This window comes from Humulus lupulus, chromosome 2 (genome assembly GCF_963169125.1).
Source record: "Humulus lupulus chromosome 2, drHumLupu1.1, whole genome shotgun sequence".
In the NCBI taxonomy this organism is placed as follows: Eukaryota; Viridiplantae; Streptophyta; class Magnoliopsida; order Rosales; family Cannabaceae; genus Humulus; species Humulus lupulus.
In genome coordinates, this window is record NC_084794.1 from 229,216,203 (window position 1) to 229,226,387 (window position 10,185).

Here is a 10,185-nt window from a genome sequence, read left to right on the forward strand (position 1 = left end):
AGAGAATGGTGAAATACAACTCTAAGCAAAAGCATACAAATAAAGTAAAAGTGTTTCAAACAAAAGAAATAAAATGATTACAACTCTAAACAAAAATACAAGTAAATAGACCAAGAATAATGAGAAGAAAAGCAATAGTAGAAAAAGTAAGAACAAGAACAAATAACAAGAAACTCTCACTCACACAACCTAAGTGAAGAGTGTTGGGGATCACCAACTTGAACAAAGTTTGAAAACTTTGTCCAAAAGCTTATTTCCCCCTAACTCAAGCACTAAGGGATCTCTCACAGATTTTGGAAATGCTTTCTGGAATAATCAAGCCTATAGGTGTTTTCTAGCCAAGTGCTCTAATGGATAGAACAATTGTGTCTTACAAGTGAGCAATAGGCTCCTATTTATAGAGTTTAAAGATACCTTTTGAATTTCAAATTCCACCACCCCTATGGCTGTTACCAATGATTAATTTGATGTTTATGGAATTAAAAATGAGATTTGGGAGTTATTTGTGTTTTTGGAGCCGTTAAAAAAAGATTGGAAAAACTGAAATTTCGGTCAGTCAAGCACACTGGCCGCGGCCAGAAGTATCAGTGGCTGCGGCCACTAGTCTCTGTCCCCCAGGTCGCGGCCACCAACACCTCTGGCCATAGCCACTGGCCAATTTCAGCACACCAAATTATGTTGTTTTTCCAAACGGTTCCAAATCACTCCTAATTGATTTTGTAACCCCCAAAACACATTATTGGGGTTAAAATCATATCTCTAACAGTCATTTCACATATGACTTTAAGAAATTCATCTCAATATTGTGTAACAACAAATCTACACAATAATGGGCAATATTTGGAAGTTACAAATTTGTGACTGAATTTGTAACACCAAATATGTTATATATTTGGATATTCACATATATCTAAATATTGTAACTCTCTATTATATGTTACAATATGTGACACTCTTTGTCACATTTATTTAATCTAAAATATTATATTATAAAATAATACAATATTACATTATATTATAAAATAATATAACAATCCCCCACTAGATTAAATAGTTATCTATTGTAACACTTATTTAATCAATCAACATTATATTTTAAAATATAACATATCCCCCACTTGATTAAATAATAACTCTCTCTTATAGGAGTCATTGCATTGGTGCATAAAATAAAGTGTTTTTCAACTTGAACTTTACTATAGTGTAATTATCACAAAATTTGTTGAAAATTTGGTTACACTAGGCATTGAACCATCTTTCCATGATAACAAATCGGTGATAACACACACACCTTTGCCATGTTCACTTGAGATCTCTATGTCTCGCTTTGCATCGTTAATGGTCATGTGCACTTTCCATTCATGGACGTTCTTGAGAATACTCCCAATTTTCATGAGAGGCGGCACCAACCCTAGGTCCATACAGGTAGAACTCTTACAGTATTTTGTTACCAAAATACTTGTCTTCACAAGACTGAATTCTATTAAAAAACCTCTCGGTTTTAACCCTCAACTTGGTAACTCACAAGTACTCAATATCTCAGATGGGACTTGTTTTAAGTACAACTAATATTCACTTGACTGACTGTTGTTACCTATTGAACCTAACACTAGTTAAATAACTAGTGTTAGGATAGGTTACCATCAATCGTGAATCTCATTAGGGAGTTTAAGTCCCATCCCTCAAGATGATGTAGCCACTAAATCCCTCGTTAGTGGCTTAGTGAAAGGATCCGCCAGGTTTTCACTTGTTCTCACATAGGATATTGAAATGACTCCTCTTTGAATCAATTCTCTTACATATCCATGTCTTAGACTAATATGTCTAGACTTCCCATTATACACTTCGTTGTATGCTCTAGCCAATGTTGCTTTGCTATCACAATGTATCGATATAGTGGATACATTCTCTTTTATTAAGGGTATCTCTATTAATAGATCCCTTAACCATTCGGCCTCTTTGTCGGTAGCAGCTAGAGCTATAAACTCTGCTTTCATAGTGGAATGAGATATACAAGTTTGTTTCTTGGAACCCCGAGAAATTGCACCCCCACCAATGTAAATACCCAACCAGTTGTGGACAAGTTATTCTCAAGATTGGATATCCAGCTTGGATCTATATAACCTTCTAAGATTGAAGGAAATTTGGAGTAGTGAAGGCTTAGTCCTTTGGTTTTCTTGAGATAACCTAGGACTCTTCCAATCGCTTTCCAGTGATTCACACTTGGATTACTTGTAAACCTACTAAGTCTACTTACTACAAATGCTATATCAGGTCTAGTACATTGGGCAGCGTACATAAGACTCCCTATAGCACTAGCGTACTCTAATTGAGCCACCGCTCTTCCTTCATTCTTCTCTAGTTTTACACTATGATCGAATGGAATATTGACATCTTTAACCTTGAGATGGTTAAATTTGTTCAATACTTTCTCAACATAGTGGGCTTGCCCTAACGCAAAACATCCACTATGTTTCTTTACATTGATACCAAGTATGGTGTCAACTTCTCCAAGATCTTTCATCTTGAAGGTTGATGATAGAAACCTCTTCGTTTCTTCTATCCCTTTCATGCTATCACTTAGAATAAGCATGTCATCCACATATAAGAAAATAATGATCACATATCCCTTACAAGTTTTGGAATACAAACACTTGTCTCCATTGTTATGCCTAAACCCATTAGACATGATGGCTTGACCGAATTTCTCATGCCATTGCTTAGGAGCTTGTTTCAATCCATATAAGGATTTTACAAGTCTACATACTTTATGTTCATATCTTGGTAGGACAAACCCTTCGAGTTGTTCCATATAGACCTCCTCATTGAGGTCACCATTAAGGAATATCGTTTTGACATTCATTTGATCAACATACAAGTTGTGTATAGAAACCAAAGCGAACAAAATTCTTATAGAAGTTGTTCTTGCAACAGCCGCACAGGTATCGAAATAATCAATACCCTCTTTTTGCCTAAACCCTTTAGCTACTAATCTAGCTTTACAGGTTTGGATAGTGTTGTCAGTGTGGTATTTTCTCCTAAATATCCACTTACACCCAATTGGCTTAGACCCCGGTGGGAGGTCTACCAATTCCCAAGTGTTGTTGGAAAGAATGAAATACATCTCATCATTGATGACTTCTTTCCAAAATGCACTATCTCTTGATTGCATAAATTCTCTATAAGTCTTAGGATAATCCTCAACAAGAAGTACAGTAGGAATTTTCCTAATGACTTCCTCTCTATTTCCTTCTACCATGTAGAAAGAAATTCGTTGAGAATCTATCTCATCCACTACTAGGTTAAGCAAACACAAACAATTCCATACATATTTCATAACTAGAGTCCTTTCAGAAACAAAACAGAAATCTAGCTACCTTCCTTACCTCAGGTCCAAGCACAAAACCCAAACAACACATGACCACTTCCTCAAAAGCCTAAGCATAACAAGTACAATTTGGTCTCAATCACAATTCATACTCACACAAGCATATCACAAAAGTTTGCATGAACTTTATACACTTTCTAAAGGCCTATGCCGAAACCTATAAGTTACAAAGAATTGCACAAAACGCATAATGCACGAAATACCACTTATCATGCTACTAATTGTACATAAAATCATAGATTTAATCACATAAGAATTTTAACCAAAGCCAAACTTGAAATTATAGACTCGGTCGAAATGTACAAAAATGTGACATTTTGTTTTACAAAATTTTAACCAAAACTCATGTTTCACATTACCTAAAACTCATAACATGTTTGAAACAAATTTTAAAAATCTCTAAGGACCTAAAAGTTGGTAAAATGGACTATTATTACTCACATTTCTAATAAACCAATTACTAAGCATCTTTTTTTAAAAATAGTTTTTTTTTCTCAATCTTTAAACCATAAAATTATGCATGTATTTTATTGAAGAAAATACATTATTAAAATGTGAAAAATCACCTTTTACTTATATTAATTCTAAAATGTGGATTTTTAAAACATAAAGTGTGTTATTTTTAAACTATTGCTACATTACCATAAAATATAAACAAAATGTCAACAAACATTATTTTATTTAAGTATGCCCATATTCATGTTTAACCATTAAACTAATTTGTTCCTATATTTTCATGCATTCCAAAATGCAATTAGCATGCATCAAAAGAGTTCATTCATTTTAAAAACATAAAACCACCAAAACAAAGCCTTGTTCGAATACCCTATCAAACATACAGAATTACAACTAAATCATGCATTTTTTTTTACAATATTAAACCATCATGCTTATAAATAAATAATTAAATAAAAGAAACAAAAGAACCCTATGCCTAAAACATGTTATGGCCGAAACATACATCCAACAATACACTCTTGTTTTTCCAAAATTTGATTAAAACCTTAATCATACTTCTAATCAAGAGATCATCACCATACATGTATTCATCACAACAATAATGCAATAACATATACATAATACTCATCAAAACTAAATGATCAAACATAGACATATTTTCTCAAGACATCAAACAATAATCCATGGCTATAACACAAGAATCAAATCAACATCAAATCAATAAAATGTTAGGGAATCTCATTGCCTCCTTGGTAGTGTTCAAGTACACAAAAGCAAAACAATCTTGGGCACCTAGGGATTTCGAAATACACCACCAAAAGAAAAGAGGAACAAACTTCTTAGAATTGAGAAGAAGAATCTTAGACTTAGGGATTCAAAAACCAAAACCAAAACAAGAACACATACCTAAAGATCTTGGAACCCCACACTTCTTCTCCTTCTTTCTCTCTTTCTTTCTTTCTTTCTTTCATCCTTTCTCTCTTTTCCTCTTTTTCTGGTGCACTCACTCTCTTCCTTTCTCTCTCAATTTCGACAACCACAAAAAGGGTTTCCAAGGCTCACATTCTTCCCTTTTTATAACTCCTAGTGACCTAACCCTAGTGAAAAGAACCCAAGTGTGAAAGCTCAAATCCAATCCCACAATTTCCTCTCTTTACACCCCATCTAAACCTTATCCAAATGTGAACAAAGTCAAATGGATAATCTTTGTCATTTTATCCCAAAAAATGACAACTAATAATCTTTTCCCTTTTTATTTTCTTAATTTAAACTAAATAAAATTAAAACAAATTCCACACAAACACTCACACATATTTCGGCACACACAATAAAATAATAAATAAATAAATGTAACTTATTCTAATCACATAATTGGTCACTCCTAAAATTCCATATTTTATAATTGCCAACTTATTATTTAATTAATCAATTAATTAAATGCGAAATAATTAAGTTGGTACTGAAATAGATATTCTGTAGCTACAAACCAGGGTGCTGTAACTACATACTAGAAAACCAGAAAAGAACTAAAGTACAGAAAATAAAAATACACAAGGTTTTTTTTACGTGGTATCAGCAATCCTTGCAGATTGCTACTAGTCCACGGGGCCATGCCCAGAGATAAGATTCATTAGAAAGATCTAAAAAAATACAAAGTTTTGACTTATGCATAAATAGACTCCCTCTTATTATATGCCGCAAGCTTGATGTATTCAACCTTGACAAATTGTAATGACCCAACTATTCTAGACTTTGGACCATTAATAACTACTATACACAGATACTAATCTTAAGAAAACATATATATGAAATAACCATAACTTTATTAAAACTGTAAAAAGTTAAAATACACAAAATTCATAGTAGGATATGGGATCCCATTGTTTTGAAAATAAAATAGAGCATAACTTAAATCTTAAATAAAATGATTACAATATTATGTGCGAAAATACATAACAATCATAATTTAAAGGACTTAAACAACTTCATCCTCAAATCGTTTGCGCAGTCCACCGATTTCATTCTCCCTCAATACACATTTCCAAACTGCCAAGAATCTTCCCGCCGCCATAACTATTTTCCTGCACATATAAAACATAAAGGAATGAGCCTAATGCCCAGCAAGGAAAATCTACTACAAGCATGAAACATAATCATACACATAAACTATGAACATCTATCATATACTATAACACATATATCATAATTCTAACCCATGTACATGGTAACTATTGGGGTTTGCTAACTAAGCAACTATAAGCCTCAGACTACAATGATGTTTGTTAGTCAAGCAACTATAAGCTCCAAAAACATATAACTATTGGGGTTTGCTATATAGCAACTATAAGCCCCAAAACATAAATGTGATAGGGTTTGCTATATAACAACTATAAGCCCCAAACATACATATATCATACACATAAAATCATACTATAGCATAATCATAACATCTTAAATAAACATAGCACATAACACATATCACATAAGAACTATCCTATTTTCCTTACCAAAATACCGGGATGATGAGAACAAGGTCAGGATTTTGGAACACTCCTAAAAACCATTAATAGAGAGGTGAGTTTTCTAAAAGAAAAAGATGAAAAGAATGAACTAAACCATCGAGAAGATACTTACCAACGAGAACCTCAAGTTTAAAGAACTTAGATGCCTTTGAAATTGCTATGACCGAACTACATCTCGAAACCGAAATACACACTATGAACCTTACTTCCCAAGTGTCTAATAAGCTTAGAATGATAAAGCTTATAACCCCAACCCAAGTATTTATCACTCTATAGTCTCACTAGCACCTGAAAGGCTTTGATCAATGCTTGAAGAATGAATAAAAATGCTTGGTGCTAGGTCCTATTTATAGTGTTCTAAGAATAAAAATCTTCGTTTTGGCTTTGAATAAAAATAATGAATTTAATTAAAAATATTTGAATATTCTTCAGCCAAAGGCTTAGGACTTGGTCAAATTGTTCAGAGAGAGGTTTAAGGAGTCAAAGCTTGGTTTTTAAAAACAAAAATAATAAAAACAAATAAAATCCTAACTTCTAACTCCCTAAATCTCGTAACTCTAAACTCACATACAGTAAAATCAACATAACTAAAGCTGTAGAACTCTGATTTAGACCATCTTTATACCGTTAGAAAGCTAATTCAATTATATATAACTTTCTAGAAATACTATTTTTCGAAATTCATAACATAACTGGGTCAAAAATAGGTCAGAAGTTATAGTATCCTAAAGTTACGAAGAATCTATTTAATTATCTAAATAACAACCTAATCCACAAATAAATAAAATTGTGACAAATGACATGCTCCTAACAGATTCTGGTGAAGACTAAGTCTTATATTTCCCTTATTTTATCATTAAAATAATAATTCCTTAATAATCATGCATATGACAAGTGTCATGATCCTATTGGCTCTATCTAAACCTTAGGAATAACTATGCTCATGACAAGTGTCATATTCTTATTGGCCTATCTAAACCTTAGGTTATAATAATTATCATATTAATAACCAGCAATATTAATCAAACCTTATGTTATAATTAATATTCTTAAACTATATGTTAAACTTATAAAATCCATAACTATTGCTAGGAGTTTCCAACTAAGTCCCGGCTTGAACCAAAATCCACAGTAATAAACATACTATAACTACTACTAGCTATTACTATTACTACTACTATCTAACTAGCTAAGTAAAGTTCTTGTTGGACTCTACAATTTCAGAGGAAATATCACACTGATGGCACATTACAAACTTTTAAGGCAAGACTAGTAGCCAAAATGTTTAAACAACATGAAGGAGTCGATTATTTTGACATGTATGCACCGATTGCTAGGACAACCACTATAAGAGTACTATTTGCCTTATCATCAATATATATCCTTTATGTTTATCAAATGGATGTCAAAACGGCATTCCTAAATGGAGATCTCAATGAGGAGATTTATATAGAACAACCAGAGGGTTTTGTTCTAAGGGGAAATGAACATAAAGTGTGTAGGATTGTTAGATCATTATATGGTTTAAAGCAAGCACTGAAAAAATGGCATGAGAAATTTGATAAAGCCATAATTTCGGATGGGTTTAGACACAATAATGTGGACAAATGCTTATACTCTAAGACTTGTGATGACTATGTCATCTTGGTGTGTCTGTATGTTGATGATATGTTGATTTTGAGTAATGATATGAAAGGCATAATGGAAACGAAGAGGTTTCTATCTTCCACTTTCAAGATGAAAGACCTTGGAGAGGTTGATACCATCTTAGGTATAAAAGTGAGAAGAAATAGTGGGGGTTATGCCTTAAGTCGAGAACACTATGTTGAGAAAGTGCTTGACAAGTTTAGTCATTTCTAAATCAAAGAGGCAAATACACCATTTGATTCAAGCATAAAGCTTGAAAATAATAATGGTAGAGCAGTGGCTCAACTTGAGTATGCAAGTGCATTAGGGAGTCTAATGTACGTCGCTCATTGTACAAGAGTGAATATTGCATATACGGTTAGTAAACTAAGTAAGTTTACTAGCAATCCAAGTATGGAACATTGGAAAGCGATTGAGAGAGTTCTAGGGTACCTTAAAAGAACTAAGCAACTAGGACTCCAATATTCAAAGTTCCTGAAGATACTTGAGGGATATTCCGATGCGAGTTGGATATCAAGTGTAGGAGATAATCTCTCCACAAGTGGTTGGGTGTTTATGCTCGGAGGAGGAGCAGTTTCTTGGGGTTCTAAGAAACTAACATGTATTTCACACTCAACCATGGAGGCCGAATTTATAGCTCTAGAGGCAACCAGCAAAGATGTTGAGTGGCTTAGGATCTCATGTTGGAGATCCAAATTTCTGTGGATGAGGTATCGACGATCTCGATACTGTGTGATAGTCAAGCCACATTGGCTAGAGCATATAATGGCGTATATAATGGGAAGTCTAGACATATAAGTCTAAGACATGAGTATGTGAGACAATTGATTCGTGGAGGAATCATATCGATCTCATATGTTAAGACAAGTGAGAACTTAGAGAATCCATTTACAAAACCTCTTGCGAAGAGGTTAGTAAGTTCTATTTCAAAAGGGATGGGACTAAAACTCCTAGAATAATATATTCACCAATGATGGTAACCCAACTCCAAACTTGTGAGCATCAAGGGCAAGAGTTTTGAAATTCCGTTTTTTTATGATTACCAACTTAATTATTCAAATTAAATAATTAATTGCTGAACTATTATAGAAATGTTTAAACGGACACAGAGACTGTTTGAACAGAAACCAGATATGTTTAAACAGTTTATCATCAGAAGATAAAAATGAACATAAAGTAAAGAACACATGAAATTATATGTGGTTTCAACAATCTTTGCAGATTGCTACTAGTCCACGGGGCCACGCCCAAAGAATGAAATTTATTAGGAGAATATCTAAACGATTACAAAACCAAATTGACTTATACAAATAAAGACTCCCTCTTGAATTTTTCGCAACTGTTGTAATCTAAACTCCTAATCAAATTTTTGAAGTGCTAAGATCTTGAACTCCCTTCAAATCATAACACTTGCACTTTTCCTCCTGAAAAGTGACTCACGAGCAAGACTTCTCCCGAAGCTTGACAAACAATGTCCAAGTGTGTTCAACCTACATAATTAGCACAAAGAAAAAAATACAGAATTACACTGTAATAAACCACTAAGAACTTGCTGGACTCAAGTTCTTCACACAATAAAAACTCTCTCTAAAACTTGAAAACTATTTGGAAAATAATACCCAAGAGAGATGAAAAAAATCCAACGACCTAAGGATGACTATATACCTGTAACGCCCTACTTCCTTAGAGTCGTTACTAAGTGAGTTTAAAAACGTGCTTTCAACTCGCTAATCGAGGTTTTAAATCAAACAGTGTAATTAAGCCATAAACAGAAGAAAAATATAGAATTAACTCCATATCTTTGAAGATCGTAAAAGTTTGACACCTGGGATCCCAAAATACAGTTTAGAAATATTTACAACATAAAAACTGTACTAAGTCGACTAAACGACAAAATCTAAATTCATTTACAAGCATCTCCCAAAATCCTTTGGCTGTGGCAGCCAGGCTGGCCAAACATGTACACGCCGCCTCACGCCTGCTGTACTCATGGTTGGTTGATCTTCTCTTTACCCTTACCTGCACCACAGAGCATCTGTGAGCCGAAGCCCAGCAAGAAAACCCACAAACATATAACATATGCAACACATATATCTAGCATATAAACAGGCCACCAATGGCTAAACACATACGCCTAGCCGTCCTAGGCGTTTACCAAGCCCTGGGTTC